Consider the following 24226-nt stretch of genomic DNA (forward strand, 5'->3'; position numbering starts at 1 on the left):
CCTGAGTTCTATCCTCTAAATTCGTCTTCTATAAGAAGACAACTGTGATTGACAATTCTAGTGAAGACCAGGACCTTCACCTTCACCAAGGCTGGCTGACGGATTAGGAACTTCAATAACTGCAGAGAAGTTAGAATGCTGAAGGAACAGTCTAATTTTTATATACATGTAAATATAAATACTATGTTATACATACATATATTACTTATATACCATATATGTAACATAACAGTTTATGCACATATATTTAATATATAGTATATAAATGTCATATATAAATTAGAATATATAACATATAAGTATAAATAATATTTATATATAATATGTCAAATATAAACAATATAAAATTAAGCCTGGTTCCTAAGTTATGATCATTCACAACTGGCTCCAAATAAACTACCTTCTATCCTCTTTACTCATCTACATGACAATACACCAGTTAATGTAAAGCCCTGACTATTGGGAATAGTAAGGAAATACATCAGCAGAGGCATACCTTCCTTACACTAATTCTTCTTTATGTGGGTGGAGGTATGGTGATGGCTAATCTTGGTTATTGTGGTGGTTTGATTAGGAACTCCCCCTCACATTCCGGAATCATATATTTGAATGCATGGTCATTAGGAGTGACTCTATTTGAAAGGGTTTATGGGTTGTTCCTTGTTGGAGTAGGTGTGGTCTTGTTGAAAGAAGTCAGTTAATGGTGGTGAATTATGGTTTTCCAACCACTATGCCAAACCCAGTGACTCTCTCTCTCTCTTTCTCTCTCTCCCAGCTGCTTGTTGATCCAGATATAGAACTCTCAACTTCAGCACCATGTGTAATTGTATGTCACCATGATATCTCTCCATGATGACTATCGACTAGGCCTCTGGAAGCACTAATGAAGTAGTTTCTTTTACAAGAACTGCTGTGGTCATGGTGTCTCTTCATAGCAATGGAACACTGACTAAGACAGAAGGATCAGGAGCAAGCTATTGCTGTGACAGGGAGACCATGCTGCTTGTTGGTGGAATGTGGACTTTGGAATCTTGTATTGGAAAAGCAACTGAACACATTAAGCCATCCTCCTAGGAGCATGGAAGATGTGCCGAGGGTGATTTGCACTGTGAGGGCCTGGCCAAGCAGTTTCAGAGGGGAGGAATATTAGGAAGTGGCCTAGAGACCACTCTCGAGATAGTTTGGTGAAAAAAAAATGTGGCTGCTTTCTGCCTTTGTCCAAGCAAATCTACCTGAGGCTAAATTGAAGAGTATTGGGTTCAGGACAAAGCAGCTTAGTATTGACTCTGCCCGATGTCTATTAGTGGTTACTGTTCTGCAGATCTACGAGGAAAAGGAGCAAGCTGAGGAAGTAAAAATACAAGATGTACAGTTTGAGGACAGAGTGAGCACCAGGAAGAGTAATGGAGCTGTAAAGAAAAGCCTGGTCCTAAATGGAAGAAAGGGAGTGGTACCCTGGGGCAAGACATCACCCAACTAAGCTTCCAACTTGAGAAAGCAATTAAAGGAAAGCTTAAGCAGTAAGGAAATCATTGAAGAGAGAAATCCGAAATGCACCGTATTTACCACATAACACACAAAGGCCTGCGAACAGATGGGACCTAGAGAATGAATGACTGAGAACTATGCAGGCCCTGGTTGCCCACCCCAGGAAACAATTCCAAAAGAGGGAAGAGAGCATAGTGAGGAAATACTGGACGGAAGCAAGACCAAAAATCAGCAGGGTGCACTCCAGACTCTGTATCTCTGTGTCTGATGTCAATGCACTCTTCAGAACTCCAGACTCTGAGTCTCTCCTTGGGCAGCTCTGTTAACTGCAACACACTCCTCTCTCTTGGCCCGGTCCCACATGCTGTTAGCAGCTCTCCTCGGCAGGTACCCCACAACTCTGCCATCTCTAACTGCTTGGGGTCTCTCTGAAGCAATTCAGTCTTCACCTTCACTGCGTCACAACATGGTCTCTTTTGGCATCCATGCAGGAACATCCATGACACACACCTGGCCTCAGGTCGCTCAACATCATCACCTCAGGCTGGGCTGAGTAGACGACCCATATGCCACACTCATCCACAGAGAAATCAATGACTGAGTGGCCATGCCATTTCCAGGGTGCCGTGTCCTCACAGACTACAGCAGGCAACAGTGCCAGGGCGACCATGAAGCAGTGCTGTGGGTCATTTGATGGCGTTCCTAGTTAAGGCACGGTTGTGGGAGAAGGCACCCTGATACAACACATGGTTTGTGCCTATCAAGTAGGATAGCTTGTGCGTGTTACTCCATTGACTTTGTTGTAAATTCTCCAGGTTATGAAATTCCACTGGGCTGTTTCCGTAGTAACAGTTGGTAATGTAGATCCTGTCATCTTGAGCTGTGAGGTCCTTGTAATGATATGTTCTGTCCCTTTAAGAGACGAGTCATGTCCACTCCCTCCCCCATCTGCTGAGGCAGTCAGATCTTCCTTCCTGCTTGTAGCCTGAGTCCTTTTCTGTCTCCCTCTTGAAGTGGCAGCTTCTGCCTCTCCCCACTTCTCCCCTTCCCCCACTTCTGTCTCTGTCTCTGTCTTCCCCTCTCTCTGCTCTTCTCCTTCTCCCCCTTCTTTTCCATAACCCACTAAATAAATATCCAGCCTCAGTCTGCATGTCAAGTCTATCCATCTGTCTCTCATCCACTGCCCAGAACCAGCCGCCTTTGGCCTTTGGAGACCTATGGTGTGGTCTTGTGTGCCGTCCCTGCCTGGGACTGGCTGCTCTGGGGCTTGCTGCCTGCCCCTGCTCGGGGACCTGCAGCATGGCCCACTGTGGCCCACTGCCTGCTGCAGCCACTTGGGATCTTCAGCATTTTTTAATTAATCCATTACCGTCCTTCATCCAGGCACCCTTATGGCACCAATAGCTATGGTCCACAGCTGTCACAGCTACCCTCTCTGTCTTGGCTGGGGGCTTCTGGATGCAAAGGTAGCTCACTGGTTTGGGGAACAGTGACAGGAGCTATGAGTGGTGACAATGGTGATGTTGAAGATGCCACGGAGCACGGTGACCCCTTCTCACGTCTGCAGTCTGACTTCGACATGTTTGCCAGTTAGATTCAGTAAGCTTGGCCTCCATATTTTATGGTAGCTTCTCCAGCCAGAAAGTGCCCCTGAGGATATTGTTAGCCATGGCCTTGGATGCTTTCTGGCCTCCTGCCAGCTCAGTGTAGAACCTCAGATCACTGCCTGCTGCTAGCTCAGCTGTCGAGGACCAGCCCCAACATAAAATTCCTTGCCAGCATAGAAGCGTGGGAAAAATGAAGATACAATTCACACAACAGTATTGGGAGGGAGTTTCAGGAATTATTCCGATCCAGAAATCCCCGCGTTTATTTTTCAAATAGCTTTTATATCAAGGTAAACGGAGGGGGAAGTTATCAAGAACTTCATTAGCATTCTGTTTCCTAGGTAGTGGGGAATGACTTAAGTCACATCCAGCATATGTCCATTTTGTCATGTAGGCTGAAAACGCCTCTTCCCCAGGTGAGCTCATAATTACAATAGGAGGAACAGAACCACATTAGCATATCCTGACCACTTTCAGCATGGCGCTGGGTTTGCTTTATTATCAAAGGAGCTGGGTGACCACCTCCTATGTTGGAAGGTGCCAGAAGCACCAGTCAGTGTCACAGCTACTCCAACCATCAGACAAATGTGGGAAATGGCCCACTTTCTCAGCTCCCACAGTCAGGGCACACAGTCTGACTCTGGGGCAGGGTATTCTGCCCTTGATGCTCTCTGTCTTCAGCAGCTTCTCCTTAGGAGGCTTTGCAAGATCCTTGTCTGAGAAGCTCTTCTGTATGCTGCGATATTCGTTTAGGTCTTTGCCTTTCCCCCTAACTATGTCCTAAGCTTTACTGTCAGGGCTTGGGGCTGGGAGAGTGGTGGGGACAGCAGCCATATCCCTCTGCAACAGTTGGAGGCCCAGGCTGGACAGCTCCTTCTCCATGTTCATCACGATGACCAACTGGTTGCCATAGCTCTTCAACTGCTCACTGAAATGGCACGCGGTGTCGTTCATCACTTCATTCTCCCTGCTCAGGTAGGCCTTGGTGCCCTGCTCCAGTGTGCTCATCTGGGAGGCCACATTATGCATGTAAGTTTGTACTTTCATCAGGTCCCTGCTGTCCAGGAGATCCAGCTCAGATTACAGCTTGAGGAGCGTGGGTGCCTGCTTCTTCATTTTCCGTCTTCCACTTGTTCTCACAGCGGTTGAGTGAGGGGGAGGAGCAGTGTGGGAACAGCTTCAGGTGGTCCCTAATCTCAGCGTCCCCACGGTATAGGAGTTCTTTACCCATGCTCACTTCTTCTGTACCCTGCTGAGTGCAGCCTTGTTCAGCAGCTACATGATGCATTTGAAGTAGGAGTCAGAGCCCTCCTAGGTCCTCCAGCCCTGGTCCACATCACTGAACATCTTACTGTTGGGGAGAACAGGACCAGCTTATAGCAAAAGCAGCAGCAGCAACAGCTTCAACTGGAGACAAGCAGGGAGAGCTATGGCAGCATTGGCAGCATTGCAACTTCCAGGCTGGAACTCTGCTCGGCTGCCTGCACAATACCCTTGCCAGTTTCTTTTGTTTGTTTGTTTATTTATTTGTTTTTCAAGACAGGGTATCTCTGTGTAGCTTTGCCGCCTGTCTTGATCTCGTTCAGTAGTCCAAGCTGGCCTCGAAGTCACAGAGATCTGCATGCCTCTGCCTCCCAAGTACTGAGATTAAAGACATGTGCCACCACTGCCTGGCTTAGTTTCATTTTTTAAAACAGCTGAGTAACATCCCACTGTGTTGTACCACATTTTCTTTATCAATTCATCTGATGACATAAATCTAGGTTGCTTCCAATTTCTGGCTCTTATAAATATAGCAGCAATGAACATCATTGAACAAATGTCTCTGTGGTAGGGTGATGCATCCTTTGGGTATATGCTGAAGAGTGGTATAACTGGATCTTGAGGTAGATCTATTCCCAACTTCCCCAAGAAATAATTTCCACAATTGCTGTACAATTTGTGCTCCCAATAGCAATGGATGAGTGTTCCCCTTACTCCACATCCTCACCAACATGAGCCAACATTTTTAAAAAAATGCTCTTGGCCATTCTGACTGGTATAAGATGAAATCTCAAAGTAGTTCTGATTTGCATTACTTTGATGACTATGAAATGTCGAACATTTCTTTAAGTGATTTTCAGCCATTTGTGTTTCCTCTTTTGAGAACTCTGTTTACATCTATATCCCATTTATAATGGGGTTTTTTGTTTTCTTGAGATCCAGTTTTGTTTTTGTTTTCTTGATCTATATATTATATATATTGCATATATAGTAGATATTAACCCTCTATCAGACGGGTAGTAAAATTTTTTTCTCATTACATTCTATAGTCTACCACTATGTCTGAATGATGGTGCCATTTGTCATATAAAAACTTTCCAGTTTCATGAGGTCCATCTATTAATTGTTCTTAGTGTTTTTTTGTTATCATTGTCGAGTTCAGAAATTCCTTTCCTGTGCCAATGATTTCAAGACTATTCTCCACTTTCTCTTCTATCCGATTCAATACATCTATCCTTATGTTGAGGTTCTTGACCCATTTGGAGTTTTGTTGCAGGTTATTATGTATGTACTATTTGCATTCTTCCACACGTAGCCAGCTAATCTGACCAGTATCATTTGTTGAAGATACTGCCTTTTTCCTCCTTAATCTCTTTCAGCTGTCTTCTTGCTCGTGCGAAGACTTCTAGTAATAAACTGAATAAGTAAGGAGAGAGTAGACAACCTTATCTTAAGCCTGATTTTAGTGGAAATGCTTGGAGCTTCTCTTACTTTGGTTTAATGTTAGCTGTGGGTTTGCCGTAAATAGTATTTATTAAGTTGAGTATGTCTCTTGTATCCCTAGTCTCTCCAGGATTTTTATCATAAAGGTGTATTAGATTATGTCAGAGGCCTTTTCTTCATCTAATGAAGTGATCATGTGCTTTTTGTCTTTCAGTCTGTTTATATTACATTAACTGATTTACATATATTAAGCCGTCCTTTCACCTCTGGGATGAAGATCATGGTGGATGATTTTTTTAAATGTGTTCTTGCATTTGGTTGGCAGTATTTGGTTGAGAAATTTTACAACTGATTGGAGAAAGTGAGCAAGAGGTAGAAACTACTCTGAACCAACACATTGGCAGACAGTAAATAACTCCAACAATCTAGCCACAGTGTAATTGCAAAGGGTCCAATGGTGTATGGGGTATGTTGAAATATTTCTCCTACGATGAAGGTTAAGTTATTGCATCTGGTCCATCCCATCAACAAAAAGAAGTACAGTGCTTACTGGGGCTATCTGGATTCTAGAGAGAGCATATTCCTCACTTTGGTATGTTATGCTAGCCCATATACCAAGTAACTATGAAAGCTGCTAGCTCTGAGTGGGTCCTAGGACAGGAGATGGCTCTGCAGCAGGTACAGGCTGCTGTGTAGGCACTTGGCCCATATGATCCAGCAGACCTGATGGGACATGAGGTATCAGTAGCATAGGTGGCTCACAGAGAAGGCCTTCAGGGTTTTGGAGCAAAACTTCACCATCGTCGGCAAAAAACTGTTCTTCCTTTGAGAGATAGCTCTTGGTCTGCTAGGGGGCCTTGGTGGAAACTGAACATTTTTCAATAGGGTCACCAAATTAAGATATTACTTGAAAGCTGGGTGGTGATGGCGCACACCTTTAATCCCAGCACTTGGGAGGCAGAGGCAGGTGGATCTCTGTGAGTTTGAGGCCAGCATGATCTACAAGTGCTAGTTCCAGGACAGGCTCCAAAGTCATAGAGAAACCATATCTTGAAAATACTAAGAAAGAAAGGAAAAAAGAAAGAAAGAAAGAAAGAAAAGATATTACTTGAGTTTCTCACCATGAGCATTGTATTACCTGACCAACCAAGTCATGAAGTTGGATGTGTAGAGCAACAACCCATTATCAAATGGAAGTGGTATATATGTGATTGGGCCCATGAAAGACTGGAGGGTACAAGCAAGTTACATGAATAAGTTACTCAAAGGCCTGTGCTTTCTATTCTTCTTACATTGCTACCTGCTTCCAAGCATGCACCTCTAGCCTCATGGGTGTGCCCTGTGTTCAGCTGACAAAGGAAGAGAGGATTAGGGTATTGCTCAGTGACGGTTCTACAGGTTATGCAGGCACCACACAGATGCCAACAGCTGCAGTATTATAACCCCTTTCTGGGACAACCACGAGAGACACCAGCAAAGAGAAATCACTGCAGTGAGCAGAACATCAGCTTGTATACATGTTTGTACTTGGAGGAGAAATGGTCAGATGTGCTCTTGTTTACTGATTCTTGGGCTCAACCCACGGGTTGGCTGGCAGTTCAGGGACTTGCAAGCAGCATGATGGGAAAATTGTTGAGGAAGACATTTGTTGAAGATGTATGGGAATAAATCTCTTTGAATGGGTGAAGGATGTGAAGATACATGTGCCCCATGTAAATATTCATCAAAAGGTGACTTAAGAACAAGAGGAATTCAATAATCAAGTAGATAGGGTGACCTGTTCTGTGTAGTCACCCTCTTCCCTAGCCATTCCTGTCATTGCCTAATGGGCCCATGAACAAGATGGCCATGATGGCAGAGATGAAGGTTATGCATGGCCATAGACTTTAACTCACAAGGCTGACCTAGCTACAGTTGCTTTAGTGTGACAGATCTGCTTCTCTCTTTTCACTGAACTTCCATATAGCACCATTCTCTGGGATGACTGGTCAGTGAACTGGTGGTAGGTTTACTACACTGGACCACTTCCTTCTTAGAAAGGGCAGTGCATTGTCCTTACCAGGATAGAAACTTAATCTAGTTACAGATTTTTCTTCCCTACACATAATGCATCTGCCAAAACTACCATCTGAGAGCTTTCTTCTCTTATCTACCAGGATGGTTTTCCACACTGCATTGCTTCTGACTAAGGAATTCATTTCATAGTCAGAGGAGTACCACACTGGCTTCACACTCATGGAATTCACCAGTCTTATCACATTCCCCAGCATCCTGATTAAACAGTGGTAGAATTGCCTTTTGAAGACACAGTTACGGTGCCAATTAGGAAGTAGCACCTGAAGGACTGGAACAGCATTCTCCAGAAAGCATTCTATGCTTGGAATAAGTGTATAATGTATGGTGTGATTTCTCCCTCAGCCAGTATTCATGGGCCAGGATCAAGGGATAGACAGACATAAGAATGGTTCTACTCACTATCACCCCCTAGTGACACACCAGAAAAATGTTTGCTTCTTGTTCTTTCGATCTTAAGACCTGCAGGCCTCCAAGGTTTGGTTCCAGATGGAGGAGTACTCCTAGCTGGGTACACAAGAAACATTCCATTGACCTGGAAGCTCAGAATCCCCAGGATACTTTGGGCTTCTGATGCCATTATGCCAATAGGCTAAGAAATGAATAACAGTGTTAGGAAGGGAAATTTGTTCAGGTTACCAATGCAGAAATTGGGTTGCTTCTCAACAATGGAAGTAGGAAGATTCCATCTGGAGTGCAAGTGATGTTTTAGAGCATCTTTTGTTGTTACCATGCCTTTTGATTAAAATCAATGGGAAACCACAACAACCTAATCCACGCATGATGGCAAAGAGCACAGACCTTTCAAGAATGAAAGTATGAGTTTCCAGGAAAAAAAAAAAGACATGATAAGGTGCTTGCTGAGAATAGAGAAAATTTAGGATGAGTACTAGAGGAAAGTTGTTATAAATACCAGCTAAGGTCATATGACCAGTTGCAATAACAAAGCTCACAATTGATATGTATGTTTGTCATATTTTGTTAGGAATGTGTTTGTTTATACGCACACAAACAAAATTCAAATATTTGTGCTTTCTTTCCTCCATATCTTTGTCGTGTAATATAATGTCAACTGAAATAATATTCATGGTTATCATATTTAAGGTATGAGACACTAAAAGAATATCCCTCAGGAAAATTGCCACCTATTATAAAATAAATAATGTGTTTGCAGTTGTAGGTGGGAGACATATATTGTTAGGCATAATTATAACCTGGTTAAGTATATAACATGTTTACAATAGTACATGTGATAGTTATATTACATTAGGCATAATTATTACCTGGTTATTGTTTTCATTTAGAAATTAATTGTGACATAAGAAGGTATTATTGAGTGTCAAGTTGACGTGGACAAGGGTGGACTTGTGATGGCTGATCCTGACTGTCCATTTGACTATATCTAGAATCAATTAAAACCTAAGTAACTGGGGACAGCTGTGAAGGGTTCTCTTGATTGGATCATTTGAGTGTGAAGACCTTCCCTGAGTCTGTTTAGTCTAAACCATTTTAGATCAGAAGACCCAGCCTGAATTTGAGCCACACCTGGTGGCAGCCTACAGAAAGGAAAATGGGAGAAAGAAGTTCTTGCTTTTTCCCACTTGTCCTCACTCATACTGGGAAGTTCCCAATTCTGCGCTGAGGCATTCCTTCGCTGGTATTAGAACCTAAGTTTTCAGAATTCCAGCATAGACAGATCAGCTGAAACATTCAGCCTGTGGAAAAAAAGAAGTATCGGATTCATGAAGTTTCTGTCAGAAGACAGCCGTTGCTAGATTAGCTGGACCATAGTCTGTAAGATACTCTAATATGTCCCTTTTAATGTATGTAGATTCTACAAGTTCTGTTCTCTACAGAACCCTGAATAATACAGATATACACCCCACAGCGGGTCATCTGAGTCCTGTAATACTATTTTTGTTTGTCATTTTTGGACAGTGTCTCATAAATAGCCCAGGCTGGACTCAAATTTGTGGCAGTCCTCCGTAGGCATAGCCACCATATGTGGCTATTTCTAATTTTAGTTTTTAAAGAAACCTCTTTAGTATTTTTATAATGGCTCACTTTCATTTACAATCCACATAAGTCTTAGATAAGTTTTAATTTCTTTACATCCTTACATTCTAGAGGGTATTTTTTGTCATTCTGACAATATAGCTTCTAATTAGTATGTAAAAACTCATAGTGGTTTTAATTTGGAAATCCACAAATGATTTAATGATGTCCAAAACTTTTAATATATGTGGCAATTTGTATGTTTTCTTTTGAAATCTCTATATTAAAAACAATTTCCATTTTAAACTTTCTTATTCAGAATTTCTGTCATTAGATATGAAGAGGTGTTTATTCCTTGTAAATTCTGAATACTACTGGTTAGCTAAGAAGATAGTTTGTGAATGGATTCTGTTTGTAATTTTCCTGCTTTATTGGGCATAAACATCTGCTTACTATTGCTACATTGACTACATTTGCTTTTTCTATTTATGCTTTAGAGAGTCTCGCTCTCCCCACTCTTCCTGCACTCTCTCCAATTTCTCGTCACTTAGTCATTTTCACTGAAAAGATGTGTCATTTTATTTGTGAAACTAATCTTAAGTGCTTTGTTTGTTTGACTTTGTAGCTAACAGGATTACATCCTTGGCAGTTCCTTAATAAGTTCACCATGGGTGAATAAAGATTGTGCTGACCAACCGGGTGGTGGTGGCGCACGCCTTTAATCCCAGCACTCGGGAGGCAGAGGCAGGCAAATCCCTGTGAGTTCGAGGCCAGCCTGGTCTACAAGAGCTAGTTCCAGGACAGGCACCAAAAACTACAGAGAAACCCTGTCTCAAAAAACAAAAAAAAAAACCAAAAAACAAAAACAAAACAAAAAAAAAAGATTGTGCTGACCATTTATATAGTGATTTTTGTAACTTGAAACCAATGAATTATCATTTCTAACAGTTACCTTTATAGCAACTTTACATTGTCCGACACATAAACCACTGCATGCAAAGTCTAAGTGCCGTGGTTTGAATGAGATGTCTCCAACAGTCTCTGATATTTTGCACTTGGTTGCCAGTTGGTGAAGATGCTTGGGGAGCTTTAAGCGGCGCAACCTTCCTGAAGAAAGTGTGCCACTGCAGGGGAACTTCGAGATTAAAAGCCCTTTTGCTCTTTTGAGTTTGCTCTCCCAGCTTTACCATTGTGTTTGAGGATATGAGTTCTCAGCATACTGTTCCAGCCACCACGCACGCTACTTGTTGTCCTGCTTCCTGACCATCCTTTCTCTAACCCTGTCTGGCACTATTAAACCCAAATAGACCTTCTGCTATTACCTGTCTTGGTCACGCTACTACCCACAGCAACAGAACTGATAAACAAAAGTGACATGACTTCCCCCTTTCCTGCTTAGATTTTCTTAACTCCCTTCTCTTTACTAATTATTCTGAGACCGCTAGTTCTGTGTTGAAAAGGTGTAGTGGAAGCAGACATCAAAATTCCTCCTTACTGGACCTGACTGCATACACCCTTAATCTTGGTGGGTAGAGGCAGAAAGGTTCTGAGTTTCAGGCTACATAGTGAGTCCCTGACCAGCCAGAGCTACACAGAAAGATCGTCTCAAAAACCAGTCAACCAACCCAACAAGTCTTCTCTTCCTTGTGAAAGCTTGCTATTTTTCCTGCTCCACCTACCTTTATAAGAACTCAGGTGATGCAAGAATAACAAGTTACTGCCTCTCATTTTCAATCAACACTTATGAACAATCTTAACATGGCCCCTGGGGACACGTTCCTCAGAAACCACCAGGTTTATGGATATTTAACCCATGATACATTTATATCCCTCAGTAAGGATTAGCCTAATATGCAGCATAACATAGTTAACAATGAAATAGTTATAAAATGAACTAATTATGAAAAGAATGTATTACTGTCATTGGAAGAGAAGGATGGAATGATAATGAGAGGAAATGAGCAAAAGGTCAAATTACCTGACGCTGTAAATGCTTTATAGTATCCAACAACAGAAATGTTACATGAAAAAAGTAGATATAGCTTAATGAAAAACAGTACATTATACTTATCCCATATTTATAAGTAACATTGTCCCTGGCATTCAGTCAGAAAATTAATTCCCTCCTAATACAGTTAAATATGAACTGTGCATAAAATACCTGTGAATCCTACCATGCATCAAGCAACAGGATGTAAAATGAAGTCAAAAAGAAAAGAGATAAATAGAAGTCTCCTAGGTTATGCCCTTCAACACAGCTGCTGACACTTCTGTAATAAGATCTTTTTTATTTTAATCCATTAGCAACTACTAAATTACAGACATCTACAGATGCTATCTTGCTACCATGGCAATGTAGAATATATGAATTAATTAAGAGTGGTTAGAAAGGGAAAGAGCTGCGGAGCTCCTTCAGGAAGCAGTGTCTTTCCATAGTTTTCCTATATTCCAAACGAATTCCCCATCCTGTCAAGTTTCGTAATGACTTCCCATGTTAGCCTTTTTTTCTGATAAGCCAGCAGTCACACATCATTCAGTTGCTCTGACTTTTCACATTCTGGGCTTAATCACCAGACTCCACACTAACTCATCACTGTGCATCCTCAGTTCCTTGATCTCCTTTTTTCTTCTTACGCATAGTCATTTAAAAACAGTGACTTGTATGCACTCTTTAAAAAGCCACTATCGTTGCAGCTCCTTTCTCAAGGGGTGTTCACAAACAAACCCTTGAATGGAGGCTCCCAGACGCCAAGATGACTCTAAGTGAAATAATGAAAACTCATTACCTCAGAAAGGCAATAAGAGAATTTGATATGGCTCTTTAATAGATTTATTAGTTAGAGACTAATAATTATAATAAGTTATAATAACTTATTAGTCTATAAACAAAGGATACATTATTAGAAAGCCAGTTACTTATATAAAAACTAGGGCATCTCTAATTCAAAAATACAAATTCCAAATCTCTTGGAGTGGCAACGAAGTATGACAAGTGGAACACTACACATCTGATTTCATGTGATTTGTTAATCAAAGCAGAAGCTCACTAAAAGTATTGTATAAGTCCATGCACATAAGATTTATAAAAAAGAATAAATTTTATATTTCCATCCCCAAGATATTTTGATACCTAAATAAATATTGCAAAATACAAAAAGTTCTCAAACATTTCTGGTCTTTAAAATGTTTGGTAAGAGATACTGAGCCTATTCCAACACTAAATTTACCGAATTATGGCATATATTCTAAGTTCCCAACCCAACCTGCTTATATCAGTTTCATGAAAACTTCAGGTGTGTCCTGCAGTCAGTTCCAGAAATTTTTACCAGTGACTGTATTCTCCAGCAAATGGAAAGTTACAAAGGTCTGGCTATTTTGAACAGCAACTGATATTACTCGCTATTTTTTAAAACGCACTTTGCAGGGTAGGGATCACTCAGTGGTAGAGCGCTTGCCCAGTATGTGCAAGGCCTAGATTTAGTCTTCAGTCCCCCATCCACAAAGCAAAGGCGCCTCTTTGTTGTGTGCGGTACAGATATAAATATGAATCTGGGGTAACAAAAGGTATTCCAATAATACCAGTAACAGTGAGTGCTGTGTTTTAAATACTGGCTATCTGAGAGCCCAGAGATGTCTCAGAGTTCAAAGCCCTGCTGCTCTTCCAGAGGACTCAGGTTCAGCTCTCAGCACCCACACAACGGCTCACATCCACCTGTAACTCCAATTCCAGGGCACATGGTGACTTCTTCTGGCCTTTGTAGGCATAGGCACCAGTCATGCCCATAATGCACAGGGACACATATAGGAAACACACCCACACATAATTTAAAAAGCAAATTGAAAAAATAAATACTGGATATTTGATCAAACGCACATTAGTGATATCTAAATGTAGCCAGTTACAGATGACATATAACAAGCGACATCTCAAATCTGCTTCTTACATACACTTCACACATGAAGTTAGTTGCTCAAATACTTTTGCTACTGGACAATCATTTTGAAACTGTGGGTTGTCTTGGATTGGGTGAGCTATGAAATCACAGCACTGCTTTTTTCATGCAACTGCTTTCCAATGAAAAAGCACATTTTCAAAAACTTCACTCTTCGGCTTAAACCACTAGAAGCGAACAAAGGGCAAAACAAGGAGGCCTGGCTCAGTCAGCTGGCTCAAATTACAGAACTGAACCTCTAGCAGGTCTTCGGAAAAGGCCACTTTCCAGGGTGGATAACAGCAGTGTAAGGGAGAAATGCAGCAGCCTATTCAAGGGCGATGTTTTAGAGTAACTATCAACAACAAAAAGGATGCCATGCATGGCTTCTCCTCGTCTGACTAGGATCGAGTTTTCAAAGGACACTATCAGGATTCTGTGTCTTCCACTGAGCAGTCTGCATGGATACCACTGAGACAGCGGAGAGAGATCTACCCTTCCCATGCAAGTGTTGAATATTGCCAAAGATCTGCTATTAACATCAATAAATGCTGTGGCTCAGACATGGTGGTCACACCGTACTTGGAAGACAGAGGCAGGAGAATCAGTATGTATTCAAGGCCAGTCTAATCTATACAGGAAGTTCCAGGCAAACCAAACTACATAGCAAAAACCTGCCTCAAGATAATTTTTAAAAGCTTCTTATCTTTTTTGGTATTCTGTTCACTTCTGATGTTAATTTTCTTATATGTGAGCAGACACAGGAAATGGGGCAATTTGACTTCCTGATTAGCAGCTATTGGGTTCTCTCTTGCTGGCAGGAATTACCTTGAGCAAAAAAAAAAAAAAAAAAAAACAAACAAACAAACAAAAAAAACACCTGCCAGTTAAATAGCAAAGAAAAAAAGCTATGGGAATCCAGACAAAACCCTACAGGTTCTGATCTCCACAGAAGCTCCCAAGGTCCAGTTGAAGAGCAGAAGGAGGGAGAAGATGAGCAAGGAAGCCAGGACCATGAGGGGTTGGTTCACCCACTGAGACAGTGTGCCTGAGCTAATGGGAGCTCACCAACTTCAGTTGGACTGGGACTGAACAAGCATGTGATCAAAGTGGACCCTCTGAATGTGGCTGACAACTAGGGCCGACTGAAAAGCCAATGATAATGGCACTGGGATTTGTCTCTACTGCATGTACTGGCTTTTGGGGATCCTATTCTATTTGGATGCACACCTTCCGAAGCCTGGATGGAGTTGGGAGGGCCTTGGATTTCCCACAGGGCAGGGTACCTTGCCCTCTCTCAGGACTGGAGGGGGAGGGTATAAGGGAGAGTGGGTGGGAAGTGAGAAGAGGGGAGAAAGTGGAAATTTTGATTGGTATTATTTATAAAGTAATAAAAAAAGAAGGTCCAAAGAGTTGTTGAGTTTTCAAAACTAACAAAGACTTTCTTCAGCAGTGTCTGCCTACCGCTGCAGCCCAATGGTGTCAGGCGACAGCACCTGTGTGGAACCAGCTTTGAGCATTGTCTTGCCTACCTACGATTTTTATCTAGGTATAGCACAAGAATCTCAGCCAGACCATTGGTGGCATCAGGGTTGAGCTATCCTCTGGCTATGTCTGACCCACCCTGTTTTCTTAGTTCATTTCATAGTGAATCACAGTATAACCTTTTCTCTCCTTTTGTTTGTTGAATGAAGTGCTTGTAACAGAATAAACTTCACAATTTATCATACTTCTTTTCAGAGGTTGAACCAAATTCGAAAGCATTAGTAGGCTACATGTGAGACCATAAAACAGGATTTAGAATCTCATACACTTTTCATTTTATCTACTCATAAAAACCAAATATAATATTCATTGCCAAGATAAGAGAAAATGTTGTTAGTGCTGTTTTCTTGACATGATGTAAATAATAAAATGACACTATAAACTGAATTCAAAAGAACATAGAAAGATCATTCACGATGCTCATGTTGACTTTATTCCAGAGATGAAGGGATATCTCAATAGGTGTATGTTAGCAAACAACATAAGTTACATAAATAGACTCAAGGGCAGAATCACATGGCAGTCTTGTTAGAAGCAGGAAAACATCCCTTCATGATAAAAGTCCTGAAAACACTCAAATAGAATAAACATATCTCATTATAATAAAAGCAATATATGGCAAACCTATAGCCAATATTATACTAAATGAGGAAAAACTCAAGGTACTTCCACTAAAACCTCACCAAACAAACAAAAAGGGGGACTACTCTTATTCAATAAAGTAAAAACAACCCAATCAAACCATGGGTTACAGAATTGGATAGATACTTTTCAAAAGAAGAAATATATATGGCTAATATATGTTTTTTTAAAAAAAACTGTTCAATACCATTAGCCACCAGGAAAATGCAAATAAAATCTACTACAGTCAGAATAGTATCTTTAAAAATAAATAAAAACAGACAACAAAAACAAGGAATGAGACGAGCGCTGTCAAGGGTTTGGGGAAAAGACGGCCTTATCCACCGTTGGTGTGAGTGTAAATTGGTACAATGAGTATGGCCCACAACAGAGACACTTGTGCATCTGGGTTCATGCTGCTTTTATTCACAGCAGTCAGGAAATGGAACCAGCCTAGACATCCATCAACTAACGAGTGCATCGTTAATTACGCCCAATTGTCAAAAATGAATTCACAGGACAAAGCCTACCAATGGGAAATACTGTACTCAGTGAGGTCACCTGGGGTGGTGGTTTGAATGAGAATTCTCTTCGTAGGCTCAAACATTTGAGCAGCTGGTATCCAGTTGGTGACGCTTTGGGCAAAGGTTAGGGAGGCTTTAGGAGGTGACCCTTGGTTGGAGAAAGGAAGCCACTGGCGAAGAGCTTTGAGTCACAGCCTGTCTCTATTTCCTGTTTTCTCTGTTTCCTGTATGCAGACGAACATGTGATTTGTCAGGTCCCTGCTCCTGCCGCCATGCATTTCCTACCTCTGGGCAGGCCTTCCCCACCATGTTGGACTCCATCCCTCTAGAACTAGAAGTCAAAAACAAACCACTTCTCACTTTGAGTTGCCTTTGTCTGGGAATTTATCACAACAACCAGAAAGTAACTAAAGTACTGAGGCCCCAAAAGTCAGGTTCTGCACCTTATCTCTCAGATGTGGATCCTAGCTTCAAAATTGTAAATTCATCTCTTTGATTCAGAGTGTCTGTAATGATTAGGAAGATAGAAATAGCACACAAATAGGGAGATGGGGAAAGGCCTTAAGTGGGAAACAAAGTATCAAAACACATGTGACATGAAAGTAGAGGGTAACGGAGGTGGAAAGGTTTAAGTGGGGGAACCGAGTTAGGACTGGGCAAGAGGACTAGACGGGAAGATACTGGTAATGGAAAGGCTTGGGTAGAGACTGGATGATGAGAGAGTTACCCATAGCTAGAGATATATGAAAAGCCATATGGTGACCTACTACGTTTAAATTTTAGAGTAAAACTATAATTAAGGGACTAGAGAGACCGCACAGCAATTAGGTGCTTGCTCTTCTTACAGAGGACCTGGGTTCAGTTCCTAGCACCTATGCAATTGCCTGGAACTCCAGTGCCAGGAGATCTGATAGCCCTCTTCTAACCTCCAAGGGCACCAAGCAGGCACATGCTTAGCTGTACAAACTAAGCAAGCAAAAGACCCTAGTACACACACATAGAGGCGGGCACTCAATAAATTATCCATACATATTAAAGTTTAAATGTAAGTATCCTACTTGCATGAGTGCACAATGCTACTACCAGCAGCTAATGCATTATTAAATGAAAATACCAACACCAGGAGTGGCATACCTTCAAGCTGTTGTTCAGGGAGACCCCAAAAGCACCCCCAAAAGCAATATAGACTAATGCCATTGCTAGATCATACTGGTGAGAACACCACTCATTTTGGTTGAAAAACACAAAGAAACAAAGCTGGAACTGATCTAGAAGCGTCCACCCTACTAGCTAGCTTTCATAATACCAGAAGATGCTATGCAGTCCACTGGAGTGAGGCAGACATCTATGGTACTATCCAGATGTGAACCCTTCATGATGAAATGCCACGATGCCCAACATGTATCCATGTGGTGTGATGGTAGCATGAGGGTAACAACTCTTCCTAGCTTGATTTGAGGACTACTTCACGAGACGGAATTCAAGCCTATACCTAGTACTATAAACCTGGTCAAAAGCCTATGACTGGAGAGGTCGAGGACTCAAGTAAAGTGTGGTGTTTGTCTGTTTGATACAGCTGGAATCATGTGGGACAGGGATCCTCAGCTGAGGAGTCGTCTCCATCAGACTGCACTGTGGACAAGTCTGTAAGGCATTTTCTAGATGGTTGACTGACGTGGGAGGGCGGAGCAGCCCACTGCAGGTGTTTGCCACTCCTGGGCAGCTGATCCTAGTTGTACAGAAAAGCAGGCAAGGCAAGCAAACTGGTAGGCAGCGTCCCTCCATGGTTTCCAGTTCCAGTTCCTGCCGCCAGGCTCTGACTTTCATTCATGATTGCATGCTGCGAGGCAAAATAAATCCTGTCCTCCTCAAGTTGCTTTTGGCCATTGTATTTTTATACAGTAACAGGAAGTAGGAAGGTGGGGAACCTACTACTATTTTTTTTAATAGCATGTCAAAATGCCTTCTTAGTATTTACATTTATGCCCATAGACCACTACCGCTCTGGACCTTGATCAGAGAGATCAATTTTGGTGAAGGTCAGTGGTTAATGAAGAGATTTCATAACTGGTGACAACTGTATCAGCCTTCATCTCCAAGGCTCAGAGAACACCACGGAAGAGCAGAGGGAAGGGGTGCTGTGAAACGCTACCTTTCAGACAAGATGTGGCTATTGCACTCCTGAAGTCATAGCAGCTAATGTCCCCTGAGAAAAGCCCACCCACAAAAGACGGAGCTAGTCAACATTCCAGGTAGAGACGCACTTCTCCTGAGGAGCCACTGAAGTATATGGCTACAGGAGGAAGGAGACACACCTATCCTCAGTGACGTAGCCACTGGTGAGCCAGCTATGATTAGCAAACTACCTAATTCCCATGCTCATGCAGCACCTCTAGTTAAAGTCAATGTATTATTTTAAAAATGTGTGCATGGAATAAATTAGAGAAAAGAGGGTGTTCAGAGGAAGTGGGTAGAAGTAAGAGAGAAGAATGGGGGAGGGGTAAATATGATAAAATGTATTTTATATACATGATCGCCACTACAAAAATTATTTTAAGAGGAAAAAATAATGTGACAGAACTCAACCTGATCTGAGAAATAAAACAGAACTAGCCGATAAACTGGGCATAGCGGTACATGTCTATAATCTGGATTTCCTATATCAGCTACTTCTTCATTCCTGAGATAATATTTGACTAATGCAACTTAAGGAAGGGTTTATTTCGGCTTACATTTGGAGGGCATAGTCCGCCATAACAACCACAGCAGCAGGAGCTGGTGTCTGCTTGTGTCATTACGTCCAGTCTCTGGAGATGACTTCAGAAAAATTTCCAAATGTCCTTCCTTTCTACTCGTTCTCCTCCTTAGTATCCTCATTATCTACTCCACACATATTTAGTAAACACCTCATGTATGCCAGGAGAGAGGCCAGCCTTTGGTTAAGTCTACACTGCCCTAACATTAGGAGTTACCTGCCTCATGGAAGAAAGCCAACACTACAAGAGGTTTACATTATTGACGCAAATCCATGTCTTTTCCCCTTTATTTCATGTACATGGGCATTTTCCAGGGGTATGCCTATGTGCACCTTGTGCACGTCATTCAGTTGTAAGCTATATTATATGTGCTGGGACTTAAATCCTCATCCTCTGGAAGGGCAGCCTGTGCTTTTACCACTGAACCATCTCTCCAGCACCATGAATCATTTCTCCTTCCATAATACTACCTAATTACTTCTCATAAAATCACTATCAAGTATATTTGAATTTTCTTGTTAACTGGTTATCAAACTCTGCGAATTCCTGAAGAGCTCATACTATAACTGTATAACCATCCTTTAACACTATTCCATTGGAAAAACATATGGTAGATTGCAATAATAAAAACTAAACAAGTATGCTCTTTACCATCATAAGTCATAGCATGGTATAGTAGTGAAAAACCCTGACTTTGGAGTTAAAATAGGTGATTCAAATCTCACCTCCTTAAAAAAAAAAAAAAAAAAAAAAAAGGAAAAAAAACGCATACACATGGGCTAACTCCCTTTCTCCCTGTGTCCAGATTCCCATTTGCAAAAAATAAGAAAGCATGCACAGCTTTAGAACCATGTTGGGAAGCACTATTGAGAAAAGAAATGGACCAAGGTGAGTCAATTCAAAGAAGACTACAGGTGGAAATAATGCCATGGCTTGTGTCTAACTCTTCCAATTTTTCCTTGCCCTAGAATATTCAACTTTTGGCTAGGGGAAAATAATGAGGGAGGGAAGAAGGGAGAAATCTTATATTTCTTTTAACATAAAGGCCCCAAATGCACTTTACTTAATAAGTTAAAAGGCATGGTAGCACAGTGCTTCTTTTTGGACACAAATTTCAAAAGAATTGAAGCTAAAGACAGTAGATAAAAAAGTATTGATGGTTCTTTCTAAGTCAAAAACAAAACCAAAATTGTTTTCTCCTAGGGTAACCTGAACATTTCATAATTTTCTAAATGGAGAAAAAGATTACATCTAAATACTGGCCTTTCCTAGACCATTTTATTTTAAAATTGCATCTTTCTGCCTGACCTCAACATCACACATTAAAAATAATTACAAGTTAAAAGAAACTGCTCCTAAGTCATCCAACCATTTGAGAACTAGATCATTAATTTTTCAAAATACATTTCACTTATTGAAGATAATTAGTCAACAAAGCTGACTTCTAAGCAAAGGTGAAGGCCTCTTGCACAGTTCCATCCTTGCAGAGATGAGTTAGGGGAACCAGCCTAGCTGTAGAAGAGCTGCATCAGCACACAGGCACACTGTAGATATACGGTAACATGCGGGCAACCTGTAGATATACAGTAACACACAGGCACACTGTAGATATACAGTAACACACAGGCACACTGTAGATACAGTAACATACAAGCACACTGCAGAAATACAGTAACATACAGGCACACTGTAGATATAAGGTAACATATGGACAATCTGTAGATATACAGTAACACACAGGCACACTGTAGACATACAGTAATATGCAGGTACACTGTAGATACAGTAACATACAAGCACACTGCAGAAATACAGTAACATACAGGCACACTGTAGATATAAGGTAACATATGGACAATCTGTAGATATACAGTAACACACAGGCACACTGTAGACATACAGTAACATACAGGCACACTATAGATATACAGTAACATACAGGCACACTGTAGATATACAGTAACATACAGGCACACTGGAGATAGAAAATAATATACAGGCACACTGTAGATATATGGTAACATACAGGCACACTATAGATATACAGTAACATACAGGCACACTGGAGATACAGTAGCATACAGGAACACTGTAGATATACAGTATGTCACATAGGAGAAAACATGGCAAAGCTTTCTACAAAGCTTTTATTACCTTCACATAAGACAAACAGCTAAAGATCAGACATAGTGGACCTGGAGCAGGAGACAAAGGACAGGAGATGGGGGGAGGGTTATGGAGTCTAAGCCCCAGCAGAGAGATGACGGGATGGCTGGCATTTGTTTTGACAACATAGTTTCTTAGATGTGTCTTTATCTTAGCACCATAAAATACATGGTATGTTTGTTGTACCTACTGGTGCTGAGGGTCTATTAATCTCCGAATATCTTTTCTAAGTAGCTCAATTATAATTCAAATGAAGAAATAATTTCTAGTTTCTAGAACTGGAAAATTCACCTAAATGTGCTTCAAGAATACAAGATTATTTGCAAGTCAATCACCACAATAGCATTACATAATTGGCTCTCTGGGGAAGGGTCAGGTAAGCGGCAGAATGAATCATTTAAATTGTCAAGAGAGAACTGCGAAGCTCCAGGGACAATGGCAGAGATACATGACCTTCAGAACTGTAGTTCTCATATTATGCAAACTCTCCTTTCAAAGTGGGCATCATGAAATGTCTTCTTGCTTTCACGACAGACCTAAAACAGATTAAAGGTGGCAAACGGATCATTTGAAAAGCAGGAGCTGGAAGCAATAAAACGAAATGAGTCAGAAATGGGCGTAGTGGCTGACTGTGATCCCAGCACCTGTGTCCACAGAGCAGACTGCTGTGAATTGAAGGCCAGCCTGAGCTACACAGGGGAGTTCCTGGACAACCTAGGCTGGAAAGCAAACCCCTATCTCTGAAAATCAAACATGAGTAAACAAACTGAAATTCAGAGACCGCCAGCGAGCTGAGCAACGTTTACTAAAATTGCCCAGGAAGTCAAAGAAAGGGGACCCTCCTTCTCAGTCTCCACCCTGCAATGGAAAAGAAATCTCAGCTGATTCATTCCATTTCCAGGAATGTGTTCACTACTAGATTTGGCAAAGTCATTAAAATTCTTATTATTTGTTTATTATTTAATGGGGTTGGGGCATGGCCAGCTGTGTGGAGGTCCAAGGACAACTTTCTTCCACAGCGTGGGTCTTGGGGATCAAACTTGGACCATCAGACTTGGAGGCAAGCACTGTCACTGTTGGACCATTCCACTGGCCACTGTTTCCTTATTGACTGTGATCCCTGAGGACTACATATAATTTCAGGATCAGGGGATGGTGGGATAGGAAGTTGAGGGCTGTCTACAGAGATGTTCTGGTCAGTGTTTTCATACAGAGCAGACTTCTCAACCTCCCAGACCAGTGGATCTCAGCCTTCCTAATGCTGTGGTGCTGTGGTCCTTTAATACAGCTCCTCATGTTGTGGTGGCCCCCAACCATAACACTATTTTATTGCTACTTCATCACTGTAATTTGCTACTGTTAAAAACCACAATATAAATATTTAATATGCAGGATATCTGACATGTGACCCTTGTGAAAGAGTCATTCAACCCCCAAAGGGGTCATGACCCACAGATTGAAAACTGTTGTCCTAGACACTATAAGGACAGGTGACCCACTGTGTAGAATTCTAGAAACTGCACTACACATTCACTGGCAGCAGCTTGTTCCACTGCTGAGTCAGGTGTATGTACAGACCAAGGGAAACTATGCAGATGGGGTAAAGTGTGAAAGATACATACTTAGGTATACACATTAGAGAAATGTTTCATGCTAATTTCATTTTTTTCTTATTTTAATAGACTTCTAATATCTTGACCTTCATTTTTTTTTTAAATTGACTTTGTTATCAAGCATCACCACTATCTGCTCTCCATTCTACAGCCTGGATAGTCTGACCGCAGAATCTGGGATACTGACAGAGCTCTTGGCTGTACCCTCAAGAAGCCCTACCCAACCAACCAAGATATGATTTCAAAGAAAAGTTGCATGGGGCTAGGGAGATACCTCAGCGGATAGGAGAGCTGGCTATGAGAGACAAGACCTGGGTTCAAACCCCAAGCAGCCACATAAAAGCTGGGCAAGACCATGGATGCCTGTAACATCAGGGTCAGGGGCAGAGACTGCAACTCTGGGAGCTCACTGGTCAGGCAAGCTAGCCAAACCTGTGAGCTTGAGGCTCAGTGAGATGTCCGTCACAGAAACTAAGGCCTAGAGCAACAAGAGAAGATGCCTGATAACCTCCTGTGGCCTCCACATGAGAATGTACAGGCTGCACATGACCTCCCCCCATGATGTAGGAGGGTCATCTGCCTATGTGTTACCTTCATTGGTTAATAAAGAAACTGCCTTGGCTTTAGATAGAACAGCAGCTTAGATAGGGAGAGTAGACAGAACAGAATGCTGGGAAGAAGGCAATGAGGCAGATGCCAAGGCTCTCCTCTCTGAGATGGACGTGAGTTAGAATCTTCCCGGTAAGCCACGACCTTGTGGTGATATACAGATTATTAGAAATGGGTTAATTAATATGTGAGAGTTAGCCAATAAAGGGCTGGAGATAATGGGCCAGGCAGTGTTTAAAAGAACACAGTTTCCATGTAATTATTGCAGATAAAGCTAGCCATGAGCCGGGCGGCAGGAACACAGCCCGCCACCCCAACTACACACACACACACACACACACACACACACACACACACACAAAACAAAACAAAACAAAAAAACTAAACTTCTGGGAGTTGGTTTTCTTCCACCATATGGATCCTAGGAATCAAATTTACATCATTAGCTTGGTGGCAACTGCCTAACAAGCCATCTTGGTGGTTCCCAACCCACATTTCAGATAGTATGGTGAATATGCACTGAGTACGTACTGACTGAGGACAGTGTATTATTTCAGACACAACACCGGTCGCTTGGAAGGCAAGAAAAGC

At 41.7% G+C, this 24226-nt stretch overlaps 1 protein-coding gene and 2 pseudogenes across 1 annotated transcript in view; all 3 read right to left on the reverse strand.

Moving 5' to 3' along the window:
• Nucleotides 1-24226, reverse strand: part of Slc2a13 (solute carrier family 2 member 13) — a 322976-nt gene that overhangs the window by 275823 nt on the left and 22927 nt on the right. The gene's annotated exons all lie outside the window — the stretch shown is intronic.
• LOC148119001 (olfactomedin-like protein 2A pseudogene) lies at nt 1838-3521 on the reverse strand (annotated as a pseudogene).
• Nucleotides 3344-5067, reverse strand: LOC148119002 (olfactomedin-like protein 2A pseudogene; annotated as a pseudogene).

The sequence above is a fragment of the Myodes glareolus genome, chromosome 19 (assembly GCF_982192425.1).
Source record: "Myodes glareolus chromosome 19, mMyoGla1.1, whole genome shotgun sequence".
NCBI classification, from domain to species: Eukaryota; Metazoa; Chordata; class Mammalia; order Rodentia; family Cricetidae; genus Myodes; species Myodes glareolus.